Source organism: Armigeres subalbatus, chromosome 3 (genome assembly GCF_024139115.2).
Source record: "Armigeres subalbatus isolate Guangzhou_Male chromosome 3, GZ_Asu_2, whole genome shotgun sequence".
Taxonomy (NCBI): domain Eukaryota; kingdom Metazoa; phylum Arthropoda; class Insecta; order Diptera; family Culicidae; genus Armigeres; species Armigeres subalbatus.
The window spans coordinates 177,141,753-177,163,943 of NC_085141.1; the positions used below are offsets into that span (position 1 = coordinate 177,141,753).

At 38.9% G+C, this 22,191-nt stretch overlaps 1 protein-coding gene across 2 annotated transcripts in view; it reads left to right on the forward strand.

The window, feature by feature from the left end:
* The first annotated feature begins 2,130 nt into the window (after positions 1-2,130).
* The window catches only part of LOC134220244 (protein TANC2), a 326,312-nt gene continuing 306,251 nt past the window's right edge, over positions 2,131-22,191 (forward strand). The window contains exon 1 of one of the 2 annotated variants that reach the window (XM_062699240.1): positions 2,131-2,602. The gene's annotated coding sequence lies outside the window, so the exon portion shown is untranslated. The remainder of the gene's footprint in view (positions 2,603-22,191) is intronic. The other variant, XM_062699241.1, reaches the window with a different exon arrangement.

The following is a 22,191-nucleotide window of genomic DNA, read 5'->3' on the forward strand; positions in this document are numbered from 1 at the left end:
AACAGTCTCTTAACTGTTGACGCAAACGACCCGAGCAGGAGAAATTGGCTCAATAATACCTAATTCTGGTATTGATACCATACTCTGTTATGAACTAGCCCTAGATAAGAGGTAAAATACCAGAGGAATAATACCAAAAACTAATATGCACAATACTTAAGCCATAACAAACTCAGTTATTAAATTGAATTTTAATACCAAATGCATAACCAATTATTATTCGTTTGGTATTGAAATACTTAAGCATGGTATGCCTCAAGTATTCTGCATATAATTTTTTGGTATTATTTTTTGGTATTTTACCTCTTATGCAAGGCTAAATCATACCAATTTCTGTTATCGAGGTCGTCGCTCCTGCTCGGGGAAGGACATAGCAAGATTTTTTTATGTACAGGTTATCCGACTTGTCAATATCCCCAACTCAGCCATCTTGGATTTTTGTATGGAATTTATGCTCGTGTGTTTACGTTTTGCACTGAAAATGTATGTTTCTCCCCCGCGCTGGTTATTCCCATCTACTGACGAAGTCGGATAACCTGTACATAAAAAAAATCTTGGGACATAGTGTGCGCAGCGTTCATTAGTTCCCTGTTTCACGCTTTGCAGACGATGTCTCTCTAGAACATCCTGCTTACGCGGCTTGAAATACGCATCTAAGGAAATGTCCATAAATTACGTAACACTTAGAAGGGGGAGGGGACTGTAAAAGTACAACACCTTCAAACAACGCACGCTTGTCGTTCACAAGAGGATTGAGACTGCATGGGTGATCCAGGACTCGAAAGGTTCAAATATACTAAAGCCTTGAACTCAATGGAACGGAACGGCGACGGTAATGGAAATAGCCCATATATTTTCTGTCAAATCTTGCCGTTACCGTCGCCGTTCCGTTCCATTGAGTTCGGGTCTTGAGACATTATGTTGATTATTTTGACACTTTCCGTTTCATTTAACCAATATTTTGCTTGTCTGCCTTTGACAGTTAATCGGACAATTTTAAAATCGATACAAATATTTTTGAAAAAATATGTATCACTTCGGACTTTTTGCCCGAAAATAACAATTTGAGGGGGCAACAATAAACATGTTCGCAAAATTTTGAGGATTATTAAAATATTCTTTAACAAATCCGAAGAGTTATCTGATTTTTTTTTCATTCCAATATCAATTTTTTATTATCCTCCCTTGACCTTTCGGTGACCAGTAGGACATAAATTGCTACTAAATATTTCTAATATACAGCCATGTTCCAAACTACGATTTTGATTTGAAACAACAAACTACTAATTTGAAACAAAGAACAATAATAATCGTTTGACATTAATTGATATTTTGGTTAGTGTTATACACTGCAGTGGTCATTTCTTGATCTTTGCCTACAGTCTAAGTTCCCCGAAAGCTGAAACGGGTTAAGCGCTCAGTGTACCTTCTTTCTTAACGGGATACGAAAATATTTGAGTGCTTCAAGGATAAAACATTTAATGGAAAACGAGACTCTATACCAACCATGTGTCGTCTAATGTTCAACCACTACTCTTTTAATGCAAAATCTTTTCAAACTAGGGCTCTCGAAAGGCAATCTCTATGTTTACAACGTAGAATTGCAGGATACTGATCATGCTGTGTGGGCGTTTGTGGGCATCGTGTGAGTGTATTACTTGAAGTCAAACGCATTACAACGATTATGGAAATGCTCATCTCACTGTAAAATGCATCTAACTTCACGCAGTAGTAATATATTTATCTCATTCAAAGCAAACAACTCTTGCTGAAAAAATCTTTTTGCAATTCGCTTGAATAACTATCGGTTTACCACATTGGCATGGTTATTCTCACGATTATGTCGACACCCATCAACGCTTACGCCAACCATACAAATGCAATGATAGCTCAAGAGCTTCCTTTTTTCCCTTTTATTGCTTCGTCCTATGGAGAAGCTGCAATGATCCTATATACATTTGGCTAGAGTAGCTACATACCTAGACGAATTCCAATGGGATGCGCACACAGATAAATAGGTGGAAATGCATTTTTCACACGTACGGCCGAGGCAGCCTCGTCATTCGATTTCCTTTTTTCCAAGTCGCGCACAGAACGCCGAGGTGCGTTTGCTGCGTGACTGTGTCTCTTGATTTTCCTCGAGGATTAGTTTTCACTTTCGATCCGTAGACGCAACACCATCGCGATCGTTGACGGCCGAACCGGCGGCGGCATCTTGGGCTGAGTCGGTTTTTATTTATAACAAAATGTAACGGGCTGCGCGACGTGCCGTTCTAAACGGGATGTGATGTGAAGGAATTCTGAATCTACTCGCGAAACGATTCCTGGTGTTCCGCTACGGGGTGCAGTGACATGTGACTACGAAAAATCAATTCGCCTATTTATTGTGTGAAAAAGTGTGCACATTTCGAGTTAATCGATCTAATTGATGTATTTAATATCGTAAATTTCAATTAGAGTAATATAGTCTATGTGAGAATGAATGGAATAAGTGGAACTGAAATGGATGATGAATAACACATGGTGCACAACGTCTTTTAAATGGAATATGTTTACGGTATACATAATGGATAAACTATAACTTTTCCTGGATAGTGTAAAGGTTAGTAACCCAAAATTAAAAAGCAATGTTATAAACAAGTAGAGTTATTTTATGAATTAATTTATCTGCTGAATATTTTTTCCATCAAAGGAACTTACTACTTACTAATGAGTCTGGGTGCTTTATGTAAATATAATTCTTGTAATATCTTGTAATATCAATGCACCCTCTGACCATAGCCTATTTGCGTTGTATTTAAATACCGCTGAGCGATATTACGCGTTGCAAGAAAAATTGGGATTACAGGAAAATCCAAACCACATCAATCGGATATTTCCGTGGTAAATGATCATAGACAGCTTTGCCCAATTATCGTTACTATGATTACTAACAATCTGTCATTCTGTAGTTGCAGACCCATTTTACAATTTGTTATGCTAATGGTTTAGAAAATTTTGACGCAGTATTCAATTTTTCAGGAATCTATGATATTAGGAATTTATTATATCGCTTTTTCTGTTACTTTAATATTATCGTTCAATATGTTTCGTCATTTTTGTCATGTACGAGCTGTACGACCGGCAGAAGAAAAAGAATGATAATATGGTGAGCAATCAAAAGTCGATCATGAAAGCCCCATCAAACTAGTTACACTGTCTCTAATCTGTGTTTTGTAGCATCTTTTAACTTAATTATTTGATAAAATAATAACCTACCTCTAATGAGAAAATTTTCAAATTGATCTGACTGCACATGTCTAATCCATTTACATTAAAAAGGATTTGAGGATTTGAGGACAAGTCATGGCAGGGTCTGCAGTACTGAGTCACACCATATTGCTTTTGTTCTATTATTTTATTCTATCACAATTTGTTTAGAAGCAGGCTAACATTCAATTAGATATCTGCGTACATCGGTGACCATCATGCTGAATTACAAACTCCGATTCGCCATTGCTCGCTTCGTTACATTCATTAAACGAATTGTATTCCCAACAGTTCCGAACTACACGGCAGACCTCCTAGAAGAAATTTTCTCAACTGCAAAACAAATACCTATAATTGTCAAACATGTTTTCAAAATAAAAATTAAAATCCAAGCGCACTATGTTACACTTCTTCCTTGCGGGGATAGCTCACTGCGCGTTATTTCCGCGAAGCTATCCAAATTTTTCTTTTTCTCCGTAATACGTCTACCGGGCAACACGTCCGGTGTGCACTGCACTTAGATCTCCTTAGATGCAACCGGGCCGAGATCTTACTTAAGGCTCCGAAGGGTCCCGTTTCGTAGTGATATGTTGCCATAAAATATTAATTTATGCACTTGCTTTTCTAATCTACGGGAATATTTAAATTTACTAATGATATTGATTATTCACGATGTATCTAAATATGTGGCAAATCAATTCATTCACCGATCAGATTAGAACGAGCTCAGTGCAATTAAAATATAAACGCAATACTTATCTGCACAGAGGATGTTGGGATTGTCCTTGAAGTAATCTCGTTGTGAACACAGACTTCCTGTATTGACGGTGGTTGTAGGTAGTATTAGTTATGAATACCACTGCTGATACCGGAACTATGAGATTTTCTTGAAGTAAATTCTTCATCATTGGTCGTCTGGAAAGAGGTAGATAAAAGAATTGGGCCGCTTTCACTCGCCGACCCGCAAAACATTAGTAAATAATTAATCTTACTACCTACAAAGACAAAAATACAGTTCTTATAATTCTGCCTTTGTTACCGACAGGGTACCCGGGTACCTTTTTCGTTTTCAAGTGAAATTTTTTCAGGGTTCTGAACATCGCAGGAAATTGAAACTCCGTGACATCTTCAAACTTGGCAAAATTAAGGTTTGGGTGGTATGAAAATGAAAATCCAGTAAGGGGGGGCTTGGGGAGGGGCTTCTGAATATTTTTACCCCGTAACGTACCGACAGGGTACTCGGGTACCCACGTTTATGGTATGACCATAACTTCGTCAGTTTTCAACCGATTTGGACGATTCCATTGGCTATGGATTAAGAAATTCATCCTCTATCCGATCCATGTCACATAGGACCGTTCCAGAATACCTGGTTACCGGAGTTCCGGACTTGCTAGACCATTAGCATTAGCATTAGCATTGAGCAATTCGCACAAATTCGTAGGTGGTACAAGCCAAGATTATCGTAAGAGAGTAGCATTACTTTCATCCGTTACCTCAGATATTGATTTGGGACTAATCACTATCTCTTAGATGGAAGCATTGCACTCTCTAATAGTCGAGATCTGTCCTGGCCACATCCTTACGAATGCTGGTGAAGGGGAAGGATGGTTAGTTGGACACCTACTTAAGAAAGAGAGCTCTACGACCTCTCATAGGTGCCACGGGAGGTTTTGGGATTGTGTGGAAGGTTATAACAGTAGGAATCGTTTTGTTAGAACGTGAAACACAGAAAGAACTAAGATAGAAATACAAAGTAGGAAAGGGACGAGCCTGGAATTGAACCCACGACCTCCTGCTTATAAGGCAGAAGCGGTAGCCACTAGACCACCGAGCTCGTCTGTGTTCCGGACTTGCTAGACCATGTCTCAAAAATGGAGAAGTTGATCTTATAGAATCCAAATGATGATTTATTGTATCCTGAGTTAACAGTTTCGCAGAAAATTCGAGGATTATGACTTCCCAACGTATTAGGACCATCTAATCATATGGACTCGGAAAGGACATCCCGAAATAGGTTCCCGTGGGCCCTATAGTGGCCGCAAATTCATTCTGAAGAAACCCTGGCAATATGGGTATCAAAATTCTTGAAATTGTTTCGGAAACATGTTATTCATATAGTTGAGACCATAGGATGGATATGAACCGGAACGGTCATCCTGGAACAGGTTCCCGGAGGGCCTAAAGTGACCATAAATTCATTTGGAAGAAACCCTGGCAATATGGGTATCAACATTCTTGGAATTGTTCCGGAAACATATTTTCCATGTAGTTGAGACCATAGGATAGATATCAACCGGAACGGTCATCCTGGAATAGGTTCCTGGAGGGTCCGTAGGGGACAAAAACTCATTTAGAATAAACACTAGCAATATGGGTATCAACATTCTTGGAATTGTTCCTGAAATATGTTTTCTAGGTAGTTGAGACCATAGGATGGATATGAACCGGAACAGTCATTCTGGAACAGGTTCCCGGAGGGCCTAAAGAGACCATAAATTCATTTGGAAGAAACCCTGGCAATATGGGTATCAAAATTCTTGGAACTCTTCCGGAAACAAGTTTTCTATGTAGTTGAGCCCATAGGATGGATATCAACCGGAACAGTCATTCTGGAACAGGTTCTCGGAGGACCCGTGGGGGCCAAAACCTTATTTAGAATAAATCATGGCAATATGGCAATATGTACACTGGGGGAAGTGGAAAAGGAAAAATCGATAGTGCTTGATTGAATTAGTGTAAAACCAGTTTAAATGATTTAAATGCGTTCAATCAAAATGGGCTAGCAAAACAGTCAATTTTATACCAACTGTGCGGTAATTCATACCATTTTGGCCGCTTGAAATTTATGGAAAAAGATTTTAAAATTAAGAGTTGTTTTTCCAGGGTAAGTGAGATGGGGTAAGTGGAAAACCCATATTACCTTGACCTTCAATAGTGATGAGTAGTTACATATAACTAAAATCAATACGTTAATTGCTCTGAGTATCTTTTGTGGAATAATTTCATTACCTTAACGGAATAGATCCTCAAGGAATTCTCGTAATAGCTAGGGAAGGACTGATTTTGACTTCTCGAACACTAAGTGTATGTAAAGTCTATATGTTCGCCCCAAAGATGAACTTTTTAAAGGAAAACTGGGACTTACAGGGGTATAAACTAATCAACTTAGTTCAACGAATTGAGATGATGTCTGCATGTGCGTATTTGTATGTATGTGTGTGCGCAAAGCACGTTTAGAATTATTCTTGAGCACTTGTTCTTAACCAATTTGTTCGCAAAAAAATAGCATTCAACGGCGAAACTTGTTATGAACTAAAATTAATGTGAATTATGCAATATATTTACCTATCAGTACTATTTTTAACTTTCTTATACATTTTTTTTATATGTAAAACATGTGATAGGCATCAATACCGATAGGTGGATTAATCAGGCATTTTCTCATTTATTTGAGTCCAATCACCACTGGAATCACAATTATAACATAGAAGGAACATATTAAGCTTCACAGCTATCGAAATAAACCATGGAGGGGAAAAAATTGCGTTATTAGAACATTATCCACTTCCCCCGCAGTGTTTGAGACCTGGGGTAAGTGTAAAATCTTTGAATCATTTGCTTTCTTGATACAAACCACTACCAATTGAATGGGATTAGTTTAATTGTATTAGAATGGTCACATGTGATAAAAATTCACTTGAAAAAAAAAATGGTACAAATAAGAATTGATTTTATGAATGCAAAAATCAACTTTTCGCGAAACCTAAAAATACCGTTCAAGCGATAACCGTGTTAGTGTATGTATTATACAATTTTCAACATAGTATTAGTGTGAGCATCAAAGTATATTCTTGCACAATGTTATGATGTGGTAAAAACTGTAAAGTATGTACAATTCCAATTTTTCGAGTCGATTTTTACACTTACCCCCTTTTTCCACTTCCCCCAGTGTACCTTATCAAAATTCTTGGAATTGTTCCGGAATCATGTTTTCCATGTAGTTGAGACTAAAGGATGGATATCAACCGGAACGTTCATTCTGGAGCAGGTTCCCGAAGGACCAGTAGGGGCCACAAACTCATTTAGAATAAACCCTGGCAATATGGGTATCAAAATTCTTGGAATTGTTCCGGAAACATGTTATTCATGTAGTTGAGACCATAGGATGGATATGAACCGGAACGGTCATTTTGGAACAGGTTCCCGGGCTCGTAGGGGCCTAATATCCCAAAAGATCATGCTTCTGAGACAATTTCATGAATTTTGATACCCATCCATTGTCAAACCATCCTATGGTCCAATTGCTTATCAGATCATGCTTCCATAACAATTTCATGAATTTTGATACATTGCCAGGGTTTCTTCAAAATAAGTTTGTGGCCACTTTCTGCCCTACGGGAACCTGTTCCAGGATGACCGGTTCGTTGTAAAACCATCCTATGGTCCAATTACTTATCAGATCATGCTTCCGAAACAATTTCATGAATTTTGATACCCATATTGCCAGGGTTTCTTTAGAATGAGTTTGTTGCCACTTTAGGCCCCACGGAAACCTGTTTCAGGATGATCGGTTCATTGTCAAACCATCCTATGGTCCAATTACTTATTCTAAATGAGTTTTTGGCCCCTACGGGTTCTCCGGCAACCTGTTCCAGAATGACCGTTCGGGTTCATATCCATCCTATGGTCTCAACTACATGGAAAACATGTTTCAGGAACAATTTCCTGAATTTTGATACCCATATTGCCAGGGTTTCTTCAAAATAAGTTTGTGGCCACTTTAGGCCCCACGGGAACCTGTTCCAGGATGACCGGTTTGTTGGCAAACCATCTTATGGTCCAATAACTTATCAGATCATGCTTCCGAAACAATTTCATGAATTTTGATACCTATATTGCCAGTGTTTCATCAAAATGAGTTTGTGGCCACTTTAGGCCCGACGGGAACCTGTTTCCGGAATAACCGTTCCGGGATTTAATCATAAGGTGGTCCTGTAACGTAGTTAAGTTATATTCTTTAAATTTCCAACGAAGTTTATTAGTCATGACGCAAGAAATCTTCATTTGGTTGAATATATATCTTCAATTTATACATACTTTGGGACTTGGCACATTTAATCCGGAATTCCGGTAACCAGGTAATCCGAATCGGTTCTATGTCACATGTATCGAATAACAGATAAGTTCCTGCATCCGTAACAACCAAAATCGTCAAAATCGGTGAAAAACTGACAATGTTATGATCATTTTAAGTCTGTGGGTACCCGGGTACCCTGTCGGTAACGTAAGGATATTTTTTTGTCGGTAACAAAAGGGTTAATGGTTATCATACATGCATATCTGCTATTTAACTTAACTAAAAGCATATCCTCAATACTTAATAAAAAGATAACTGTATATAGTTTCTATTATTGTCCATATATACCTACTATTCAATCTAGGATTCCAAATCGGATAAATTAATTCAGTTCCTAACTAAAAGCTTATCCTCAACGCTTTGGCTGTCAATAGTCTCCACAATATGAACCCTGAAGGTTATAACTTGTTCAATCCTACATCTGTTTATATTAAAACTCAATCCTAACTGCCCCGAAAAACCGTTTTCAATACATAACTGCCCGAGCACAGTCACTACATGCGACCCACAGGACCCCAATCGAGGACGGCCTACACCAGTGGTCCCCAGCATGCTTACTATCAAGGGCCGCATAGCAATTTCGAACTGTTGAAGCGGGCCACAGTACATTTGCATGATTTGTTTTTCATTTCATGTAGATTTTTACTGCCTAATAAATTATTTTGAATATCTATTTCAGATTTCAATAAAATTTGTTGCGATGAATCTTCTTTAAAAACATACTTGTATTTTGTAAAAACATTTTATTCTACGGGTTTTATCACCGCAGTTAATACTAAAGACGATAAAAATCATTTCGCAACAACATGTTTTTAGCATAGTTTGCAGAACATATATTAATCTTCTTTCCCAAATGATCATATTCCGCCGGATTCTAAGATTTTGAATTTTAGTTGAAGGATTATAGTTCACTACACATAACAGTAACGATTCCTTAACCTCATTCCATCCGTTCAGGGACTTTAAATATGCAAAATGTATGCGCGTAAATGCATGAAATGAATAAACTGATAGTTTTATTTCCTATTGAAGCAGTCAAAATATTGAAATCTCCCAATTCTGTGTCATTGAACGAATAGATAAAAATTGAGATTTCGAGCAATCATTGATCATAGCTTGTCGTATAAAATAACGACAAACATGTTTCAAAGCCAGGTAAACTTACCAGTAGGAAGGAAAATTCTTGACTTTGTTAAATATCTTAGATACCATCGTTCGAGGATTCTTGGACATTTTGAGGCTATTTCGGACATTTTGAAACAAAAATTATAAAGTAAATTACTCTCAAATTGCCATTATCGCAGCGTTGGTTGGTTGGATGGCAACTTTCTGTTTCAAATCTGGTATTTTTTCCGTTTAGTTTTTTTTTTAGAAAATCAAAAATCCAAAGTAGCTCCTGCAGTCAAAAAAAGCCATGCACGACGGTAGCGTAAAGTACGTTAATTTTCAGCTTACTATCTTAAGTTATCTATGAAGTGATGAATTTAATTAATCATGATGGTGCTTATACATCGTAATGATGAGAACTTGACCGATTTCCTGAGTATAACAAAAAACTGAGTATGATGAAAAGTGTTTCTTATGCATATACACGGGCCACATGCAGTGTATATTCTGAAATCCTTCGCGGGCCGCAGAAAAAGGCTTCGAGGGCCGCATGCGGCCCGCGGGCCGCACTTTGGGGATCACTGGCCTACACTATACCATTACAACGCAGAGCTTACACCCTCTCCTGGGCTGTGTGACGCTGAAAACATGCTCCTAACTTTTGATGCTTAAAAAAATAATTAAACTAATTACACTAAATCTTACACTTTGATCGATCCCGGTTGACATTCGGCTTAAACAATGTGTTCCATGAGTGCTGATTACTCATGATAACGCACCGAATCGGGGGAAAAAAATGCAATGTAACGCAGAGTTTAAACCCTCTCTTGCGCTAAGTAATGCTGAAAACCTAACTTCTAGGAATTTGATTCGTAGAAACAAATTATACTGAAATGGTTGCGTGGCAAAATAAGTTATACTATTAGCTAATTTAGTTAAACCCTGACTACCCCACATTATACTGGCCCGTTTGGAGTCATCCAGTAGCACTTGGTCTTAACATTCGTTTTCTTTTTAAATTCTACAACATTTCATCACGCTTACCCCCCATATTAGTCATATGTACAATAGGGCAGTTCACATTTCAAAAATGTTCGAAAATTTCAACTCCCATATGTCTTTTAGCACCATTTTGATAATATAGGAGTCCTGGTAAAATTTCAGGCAATTCGGTGGCCATTTAGGAGTGGCGCTAATTCAATTTATGTTTATATGGAAATTTGTATGGGAAAAACTTAAAATGTATTTAAATCCCCCCACAACTCTTATATCGTGATGAATTTAAATAAACATCCCCAACCTCCATTTTTGGAATCTATTGGAGCTCAACCAGTGGATAACTCATTAATTTAGATTTATATTTCCACTGCTACGTTGAGACTGATTACACCATTTTAGCTATTTATCCCATTTCCACACTGTCAATAGAACCCTTGAATCTACTCATAACTAATGTGTTATCAGGAGGTATCATTTATATAGATTCCAAAAAGGGATGTAGGGGATGTTTATTTGAATTCATCACAGTTAGACAGTTGAACACTAATAAAAGTCCACACATTTTCAATGGCAAAAATCTAAAGAAATTTACAAATAAATGTTATGTATGTTATTAACCACCCGCTATAGGAGAATCCACATAAAGGTTATTAGTTAATAAGGGCTATTTGTGTTTTCACATATATGCTAGGCAAATTCACATAGCCGTTATGTGGGAAATGCTATAGTCAAAATTTATGTGTGCCACGCATAATGGATATGATTGGATTTTTGTCAGTGTAGGGAGACTTGAATAAATTTTAAGTTTTTTTCATACAAATTTCCATATAAACATAAATTGAATTCTCTCCACCCCTATTAGGGCAGTTCAAATTTCAAAAATGTTCGAAAATTCCAACTCCCATATGTCTATTAGCATCATTTTGATAATATAGGAGTCCTGGCAAAATTTCAGGCAATTCGGTGGCCATTTAGGGGTGGCGCGTCAAATTGTATTGAATTCAAATAAACATCCCCAACCTTCCTTTTTGGAATCTATATAACAGGGACCTCTGGATAACACATTAGTTATGAGTGGATTGAACGGTTCTATTGACAGTGTGTAAATGGCTAAAATGGTGTAATTAGCCTCAACGTAGCAGTGGAAATATAAATCAAAATTAATGAGTTATTCACTGGTTGAGCTCAAATAGACTCCAAAAATGGAGGTTGGGGATGTTTATTTGAATTCATCACGATTTAAAAGTTGTAAGGGGATTTGAATAAATTTTAAGTTTTTTCCATACAAATTTCCATATAAACATAAATTGACTTCACGCCACTCCTAAATGGCCACCGAATTGCCTGAAATTTTACCAGGACTCCTATATTATCAAAATGGTGCTAAAAGACATATGGGAGTTGAAATTTTCGAACATTTTTGAAATGTGAACTGCCCTATTGTACATATGACTAATATGGCGGGTAAGCGTGATGAAATGTTGTAGGATTTAAAAAGAAAACGAGTGTTAAGACCAAGTGCTACTGGATGACTCCGCCACCGAATTGGCTGAAATTTTGCCAGGACTCCTATATTATCAAAATGTTGCTAATAGACATATGGGAGTTGGAATTTTCGAACATTTTTGAAATTTGAACTGTCGAGAAGATCAATGAATGGCCAAAGATAACGGAGAATTCGGGCAAAGATGCAGGGAACTCGATGAACGAAACGCCTCTACCGGTGTGTACGATGAGCTTTGCGAAAAACGGTTGTGCCGTCATCTCAATCGTGTCGTCCCAGTGGTTTCGTTCCGATGGTGCAATGAAAATCAGACCGCATGTGCTTTCGTGCTATGCGGTTAGTTTTTCTCTTTGCCGAAGAAAGTTTTAATACTACCCGAAGCTACTTTAATTTCAACAGTGCTAAACAGTGATTAAACATTGACTCCCTTGGGATACGCCTTTCCTTTTTTTATATCGAGATCCAAAGTAGTTGTGTTCTAGCATATTTATTACAATGAAAACAATGTGTTCAGTGATTCATGTTTTGGATTGATGACCGCTTCTGTTGACTTGAGTCTAGTACGAGACATTGAAGACGCCCTTACAGTTGAATTAAATAGAATAGTACTATACTCGTCTTATGACAGGTGAAATTTCAAATTTTCACAATTGTGCGAATTGTTCACTATTTGATTATTACTAAAAAGTTTCCAAAACGATCGAGAATTTATTTGTAAAAATATGCAGCAAACGCTAAATAAATACCACGCGGGAGGATTCTCGATTTGTTCTTTAGTGTAAACTACGAACAAGATTGCCGGCGATGGAATTTATCTTTAAATTTTGTAAAATTAGTTTAAATACTATAGTTATTATCCGGCTCTTGCGCTGAATACAACATTGGATGAAACATTATAGCCACATTGTACTAACCTTTTACCTATTTTGAATTTGTTTTGCAAAGTGTAAAAATGTGCAAGCACTACTGGCTTCTACTGGCTTGAAGTCAATTCAGTAGAAAATAATCAATTTTTACGATTTTTCTGACAATGAAAATCGGGCTAAAAAATTCCCGATTTGATTATGTGCGGGTGAATTAGACGCAGTGTGTGGGTACAACGGACCTGTTGAACGAATTTGTGGAAGGCGGGATTTTTGATCTGCGAGAGCTTCGTTTTGATCTCCTGAACAAATTTGGAGAAGATGGAAACTTCCTAAATCTAACGGATTCCAAAATATCCTACTTATATAATGGGACCGAACATTTACGTATGCAATTTTTCTGGGGTTTTCAAACCCCCCTCCCCCATATCAGATTTTTCCCATACAAATCAATTTTTATTTTTATTTCATATGTTTACATGACAGCATCCATTCTCCTGCCGATCTAGCAAAAAATTAGTATCCCTCGAATAAGAACGACCTACTTACTTAATTTTTTACCGTGATCTTAGCAATTTGTTCAACTTTTACCGAGATTCGCACAGCCGAGCCCCACCGAACACGCTTTTTTGCTGAAATATCTGTCAAACTTGCTGAAAATCAGCAAATAATTTGCCGATACCCAGCTAACAAACCTATTTTTTTGACGGGACATCAGTTTTTAAAATTTTGCTGGGCACACGGCTGTGCGGATTTTGCCGAGCTGCAGAAATAAATACTGGGTGTGTAGTAGCTAGCTAGATGAAAATAATATAGATGGGTACAGCAACTGTGAAAAAATTGAGATTCGTTCAGAAGACACCCCAGAACCAACTGTTTGAACTTGTAGTTCTCGTATTTTCCCGATCGCGGTATTCGTCGACATGGCGTACTTCCCAATATGTAATTAGCATCAGATTTTCTATCATACAAGTTGTCATAAAAATGCTAGCATACTTGTATTTATTCAACAGAAGTGTTGAAATTCGCCCAACAAGTTTAGTCATAAGAAGTTGATGCTTTAATGAACAAAATGTACTATGTGAGGGAGAGAGCAAGGAGAGGGGTAGTTTTTAGTTATCGGTCAACTCAGTGTAACTTCTTATCCGATTTCCACCAAATTCGGAACACATATTCTCTGTGGGGGCATCAGGGACTATGTCCACGGGCTTGACGATCCCTCCCCAGGCCATCTGCGAGTTGTGGTGCCTGCCTAGGATGTGGTGGGGTTTGGCAGTGGGCTCTGTTAAACTTCTATTAAAAGCTGCATGCATCCGCAAGCGACCGTTTGCCGCCAAAGCGAGTCCTGGTGTTAGGTGGGACGCTAAACAGACCTGACACGACGGCCCTCCGACGAGACAGGAGGTTTACGTAGGCCCAATAAGCCGCCTTTATAAACAACCATTACGAACGACATATAAGATAATACGACTCGATACAATCGGCAACAACCTATGCGACGAATAAAGTATCACGATTAGAAGCTTGGAACTGCAAGTCGCTAGGCTTCGCAAGTTGCGACAGGATGATCTACGATGGATTACATCCCCGCAGCTTCGATGTCGTTGCGTTGCAGGAAATCTGCTTGACAGGACAGCCAATCAACGCAAGGATGTGCAAGCTGAGGATAAAGGCCGTTTCTTCAACTATAGCATCATCAACGTGCACTGCATACACGAAGGGAGACCCGACGACGAGAAAGAAGCGTTATATGTACAGCTGTAGCAGACATACGATGACTGCCCACTACGGGACGTCAAAATCGTCATCGGAGACACTCATGTAGAAAGGGAGGAAATGTATAGACCGGTCATCGGACCGGATAGTTTGCATACCGTATCGAACGACAACGGCCAACGATGCATAAACTTTGCAGTCTACCGCGTAATGGTGGTCCGAAGCACTTTCTTCCTCCGCAAGAATATCCACAAGGCCACATGGAGATCACCTAATCAAGAAACGAAAAACCAAGTCGACCACGTTCTAATCGACGGTAAATTCTTCTGTGACATCACGAACGTACCACTTACCGTAGTGCGAATGTTGAATCCGACCACTACCTCGTTGCAGTATGCCTGCGCTCAAAACTCTCGACGGTGTACAACATGCGTCGGAGTCGTCCGCCACGGCTACAAGACGGTAGACTAGCCCAAGACTACGCGCAGCAGCTGGAAGTGGCACTCCTAACGCAATAGTAGCTAGGCGCAGCGTCTCTTGAAGATGGCTGAAGAGATATTCGATCCGCTATTGGAAGTACCGCAACCGCTGCACTAGACACGGTGCCCCCGGATCAGAGAAATGACTGATATGACGGCGAATGTGAGCAGTTAGTGGAAGAGAAGAATGCAGCATGGGCGAGATTGCTGCAATACCACGCACGAGGGCGAACGAAGCACAATACAAGCAGATGCGGATCAGACAAAACTCGATTTTCCGGAGGAAAAAGCACCAGCAGGAAGGTCGAGACCGTGAAGAGACAGAGCAACTGTACCGCGCTAATAACACACAAAAGTTCTATGAGAAGTTGAACCGTTCACGTAAGGGCCACGTGCCACATCCCGATATGTGTAAGGACATAAACGGGAACCTTCTTACGAACAAGCGTAAGGTGATTCAAAGGTGGCGCGAGCACTACGAAGAGCACCTGAATATCGATGTGGCAGACAACGGTGGCAGTATGGTAATAAACCTGGGAACACACACGCGGGACATACGACTTCCGGCTCCGAATCTCCAGGAAATCCAGAAGGAGATCGGCGAGCTGAAAAACAACAAAGCCCTTGGAGTTGACCAACTATCAGGAGAGCTGTTTAAATACGGTGGTAAGGCACTGGCTAGAGCGCTGCACTGAGTAATTACCAAGGTTTGGGAGGATGAGGCTCTGCCACAGGAGTTGATGGAAGGTGTCGTGTGTCCCATCTACAAAAAGGGCGATAAGCTGGATTGTAGCAACTACCGCGCAATCATATTGCTGAACGTCGCCTACAAGGTACTTTCCCAAATTTTATGCCGCCGACTAACACCAATTGCAAGATAGTTCATGGGGCCATACCAGGCGGGATTTATGAATGAACGCTCTACCACAGATCAGGTGTTCGCCGTACGTCAGTTATTGCAGTAATGCCGCGAATACAAAGTGCCCATACATCATCTATTTATCGACTTCAAAGCAGCATATGATACAATCGATTGGGACCAGCTATGACAGCCAATTTTCAGGGGCATTCTCGAGTCCCTTCGAAACGCACAGAGGGTTACGGCAAGGTGATGGTCTTTCGTGTCTGCTATTCAACATCGTTTTGGAGGGAGTAATACGAAGGGAAGGGATTGACACGAGTGGTACGATTTTCACGAAGTCCGTCCAGTTATTTGGCTATTATTAACGTCTTACGTAAACTTCCAGAAATTCGGAGGATATGCCGACGACGTCTGGTACAGACACGAAGGGGGATATCGTATCGTGAACCTTTTCAGAAAGCATCCTGGTCTGTTTATTATCTTTCTTCTATATAATAAAAATGAAACGTATCCGCATAACTCGAAAACGGCTGGATGGATTTTCTTCATTCCTTCAACAGTCACGTTCGTCATAGTTTCCGACGGGTTTATATGATATTTCCTCATGTAAAAATCATATTTCAAGTTGAGTAAATCTTGAAAAACTAAAATTAAAATTTGTATGGGCATTTTACATGGGTAGCTCAGAAAGTGCATTTTCGCCTACTATGCAGGACAACGTCTGCCGGGTCGACTAGTTTCTTAATAGAAATGTTTGGCTAAACACCTTCTTTGATAAAATAATATTTTTGAGGAATACAAAACAAGGTGGTTTGATGTCAATTGGTCACTTGACGCAAAATATATCACACATTTACTTGGTGTACATTTTTAACAGTGTGAAGCAAATCTCGGAATTTGAATAAACCTTTGATAATCGCATTTCATAGCTCCTATTTTCAGTCTATCGAGAAAAAAAGAATAAAAAGCAAAAAAGTTTGCTACGTAGAAAGATCTAACGAGATTGGTGATACACTTTTTCATTCGCGATGCAGGGTTTGTGACCTGTGAGATGGAGAATCCTTCTCAGATTCTTTTATATCAATTTGATTGAGCTGTATTAAGACGCAGACGATATATTCAAGTAAGTTAGAACGCATAAATATAATTCCTCAGTTCCCCTTTTGAAGCCAAAACGCATTTCTTGTTCGGTTCGACCCTAGCTGTGGATCAACCGGAACATCACGATAATTCGTCAATCATCAACCTTACTTCCGGCTCCATTATCGTCTGCATGCTGCACAGCCTCGCATTGTACATTAGTTAGAAAAATATTATCCCTTAAATTGTTTCGCTGCCACGGGTTAATCATTCTCGCATTCACGTCAACAGATTACCTCTCCCCTAGGTCGAAGGGAAATTGTTCATACGGGCAAGGCTCTCCAGTGAATATGATGATTAAGGATGTTCTTTCAACATATCTTATTTTAATGGACGTAGATTCATGTGGGTTGCACGAGCAAGCTGATTAGCTGCTGAACCACATATGCATTTATTTACTATATTTTCATAAAGTTGTCCTTATTAAAATAAAGTCTTCTGCAGAAAAATTTTACATGTTATTGAGGAATTACTTTATGTAGGGTAACTGTTGCTGCTCTCCATCTCATAGCTACTTGTTTAAGCCGTGAGCCAGAGCTTGAGCTTGACCTTGATTGACTGCTCGTAGTTGCTACTCCATTATGACCAGATCAGCTGTTCTTGCACAGGGAACCAACAGATGTTTGCTTGGGACTAGCACACATCTTCAATGTACAAGTACTGGTGATCTTATTTGTTAGGTCATACTGGCGCCTGCCACGTCAGAATGCAAGTCAATGTAGGGAAGGGGAGGAAATGATGATGCAATCACTCGCCCACTGCAAGCCGAATATACCTCTGCACTTGCCACGAGTTCATGCGGAATTTGTTGGAATTTTTGGGTTAGGTTGGAGAGGCAGAGGTCCGTCTTGGTTAACGAGCTGCCAATGTGATAGATAGGAGAAGGTAACTGATGGAATTTCTAATTGGATTTAGGAAACGAGCTCTATACGTTCATTTCCAATTCTAGCAAATTAATGTTAGAATGCTCAAATTGAAGGTATAGGAATAGTAATGGAAACGGTATGGAAGTCCATTTCCAGTTCTAGCGATTGCTAGAACATGAGGAATAAAGAGAAAGATACAAAGTAGGAGAATGGAACGGACCTGGGATTGAACCCACGACCTCCTGCGTATGAGGCAGAAGCAGTAGCCATATGACTACCAAGCCCGCTCAAAAAGTAAAGTGCGGCAGACTGGGTTCGAACCATGGACACTACTTGTTTAAGCCGTGAGCCAGAACCGATAAAATTGACGCTTTTTCTTGAGATCCAAGACATGTGCACTTAAGATGGAAAATGACTAGCCGAAGATTTCAAACACACACATTAGATAGAGAGTATCGTGAAAGCAAATGACAATTTATGGCAAATAAAAGTATGCTACATCATTATGAATTATAATGTTGTGGTCATGTAATTCAATTTGCCGCTAACCAGAAGCATCAAGACGTCATCCTTGGACGTGCCTAATTACTATAATTTTATTTGGTTTTCAGACCCTTAAAAAGTGGTACTTGAAAACACGTTTCATGTGGAGTTCTTCGAATGACGGTTCCCCTCATAAGTGCTCTTCCTCAGCTACTGGTACCCAGTGACAACGCGAGCAAAATGGAACGTTGTAAAACTTCAGAACAATTTTATTTTGTCGTAAAGCACTATCGTTGCCTGCCAAATCACACTGTTTGAGGTGTCAGGCCGAGCATCGTATTGATACAACTACGAGCTACGAAACAACCCCAACCGAATTCTGTGTGTGATGATGGTAATATTTTTTCACCACGTGAGTGAGTGGCTTACGTTTCGAAACCAAAATCGAGGAAGGAACACATCAACGGAATCTTTAAGACGGTTGTTGACCTCGTTCGCTTATTTACTTACGGGAAATATCCAAAGTCAGTGACTCCTGATCGGGAAGGTACTCAATAACAACATACAGCTACCAATAAACTAAACGAACTGCCAGTGAGGAATACCGAGAAAACTCCTATACTCTCGGCTGCTGCACACACTGACTAATCCTGATGCGAGCAAGGAGGGTTCAAAAATCTCTGCGTTTTCCTTGTTTAGAATACGCGGTTAGGTTTTTCTCCTTTTGAGACACGTGTTGTCTATGATCATCTGTCTCGCTGTGAGCAGTCACTTTTCTGCTTCGTTTGTGTCTATGACCCGCGCGCGACTCAAATCAATATCGGCTTCGGGCTGCGAGACCATTATCTGCAGTGAGTACAACAGCGAGGAAAGGTGCTACTAAAATTTTCAACATGTGCTGCAACGGACATAGGAAAAGGAAACAACTTTACTGTGGGATACCCTTCCTCACTGCATAGTGTGGATAGGGTGTGGGTTCGTTGAAGTTTATCAGTATAAGATACAATTGTGTTATCAAATTTTATCTAAGGCAAAACAGATCGTTAAATTATTTCTAGCTTCAATAATTAGCCTTCTATTAGTATTATCTAGAGCAGCAGTTCACAACCTTTTTCTTGAATGGTACCCCTTCAGACCTTGGCACAGCTTGAGGTACCCCCTAGTAAGCTCAAATGTAAAAGTGGGTAAATTTTCACTGGACTTTTATCAAACCTAACTATTCAATTTGATTTAATTTTCAAAAACATAATTTTTAGCTTCCTTGCTAACAATAATAGTTTTCATGTCGAAGTGAGTCTTCAACTTTATTTATAACACGTATGCGTTACGAAAACAAAGTGAAAGTTAGGATACTTCCACAGAAAGTGTAAAAAATAAAGATGTTCGGTGTTTTCGAAAAATTAACAGTTCCTGAAACTTTTAGTCTTCTGATGAAAGATCATGATGAGGGAGAGACTGGGTTCGATTCCCGGTTCGGTTCAGAAAGTTTCCTCGACTGGGCAGTTTCATCGTGCCAACAATGCAAAAATAATAACAAAGTTCCGAAGCATCACAGTTAATAATATAATGCCAAGGAAAAGTGATAGAACTTTAAAAACTCTGCTAGGAATTTGAACTCTTTATTGGGTTAAGAAAATATCATTAAAATATGGGAGCCTGAGTGAAATTGTGCAATTCTTATCAAAATCCTAGAAATGGAAGGAACAATGTTAGGTATCAGTGTTTGAGAAATTTGATTTTTTGCAGTTCCTGATCATAATACCTGGTTTACAGTTAATTTTTGAGTGATAAAGAGGCCCACTTTTCCATACCAACGAAATGGGTGCTTTAATAAACATTATGCAACTCAAATGAGTTGCATAATAGTAGTTTGTGCAACAAGTTGCGAAAAGATGATTTTTCAGCACGAGTTGTACGTTTATCCAACGAGGCTTGCCGAGTTGGATAAATACTACGAGTGCTGAAAAAATCGAGTTTTGCAACGAGTTGCACACGCTATTTTTTGCAATGACGAAAAATGGGCTTTGATATGATAAATCTATACCAAAATTGTACAATCGAATTTACTCCACATGATCACTCATGCCAATTAATTATGTTGCGGCAGAGAACAATAAGATTCCATCTTATCGTGCCAAATTGCATAGCTTGAAAAGCATTGAAGCGATGAATGCAATTGCCTTTGGAAAATTGTGATGTTATGTCCAACAAACCATTTCATTGATTACGGAACGCTTAGAGTACACTATTTAAACACTCACCCAAACTAATTCAGCTAAATGTAGTCAAGTAACTACTGTCCCAATGTAGGTTTTTCATTATAGCACCCAAATGAGTGCTATAATGAATATTATGCAACCCATTTGAGTTGCATAATGGTCATTAAAGCACCCATTCTGTTGGTATGGAAAAGTAGGCCGTTTTATCACTCAAATGACAACTGTAAACCAGGTATTATGATCAGGAATTGCAAAAAGTTCATTATAGCACTCATTTGGGTGCTATAATGGAAAACCAACATCAGAACAGTAATTACATGACTACATTTTGCTGAATTAGCTTGGGTAAGTGCTCAAATAGTGTATTTTCGGCGCCTCGTAATAAATTAAATAGTTTGATGAACATGACATCAAAATTTTCCGAAAGCAAGTTCAACTTTGCTTCTTGGCTTGTCGAACTATGCAATGTGGCACGATAACATGAAATCTGATTGCTCTCTGCAGCAACATGATTTATAGGTAAGAATGATCATGAGGATTAAACTAACAATTTTGGTACAGATTTATCATATTAAAGCCCAGTTTTCGTCATTGCAAAAAATAGCGTGTGCAACTCGTTGCAAAATTCGATTTTTTCAGCACTCGTAGTATTTATCCGTACAACTCGTGCTGAAAAAATCATCTTTTTGCAACTAGTTGCACAAACTACTATTGCGTTCTCAAAAAATATAGAAGTTTCTAAAAAACTTTTGAGAATTGAGAATTTTAGGATTTAAAGCATATAGTGAGCATTGAGTGATCCCAAGAAACGGAAGGTTGATGTTTTCATTGAAGATTGGCATCAGAAAACCGGTTTGCTTAATTTGTTCGAAATCTGTTTCTGTGTTGAGAGAATATTATGTTTGATTTGATTTTGAAGGAATTTTAACAACATTGCGAGACCAAATTGTAATATGATATTTATACTGGATCATTAAAAAAGTTGGAAACGCTGCAAAGGTAAATTTACAATATTGATTAAAATTATTTGTGGAAGAGTGAATAATTGAAGCTCTATTCACCCGTGCAATCACCAAGTCTGAAAATGCAGCACGTGTCAGTTTTGCTGTTGGTGAAAAATTGTCAAAACAGTTCTATAAGAACCAAAAACTTATTAAGGAATGCATATCGGCTGTTTTTGACATCGTCAGCCCTAAGGAAAAGACTCCTTCAGTAGCATTAGTTTGTCGCGGAACACGGTGAAGATTAAAAGTTCTCGCAGAAGATTTGAAAACTGTTATGCGAAAAGACGCCTTCCTCAGATTCTATATGCCCCCCATGCGATGGAAATACTGATATGAAAAACATGGCACTGGTAGCTATTTTCTCAAGGGGAATTGTAGATCGTCTGCAAATCACAGAGGAATTGGCAGCTTTGATTCCAATGAGTGAAACGACTACCAAAAAGACTTGAGGAAAGTTGTTATGACCTGTATGAAGGAGCTAGGACTCTCCTTAAAAAACTGGCCTTACATCTGATGTCGCTGGCACCGGCAATGATGGGAAAGAACACTGTCATTATGAT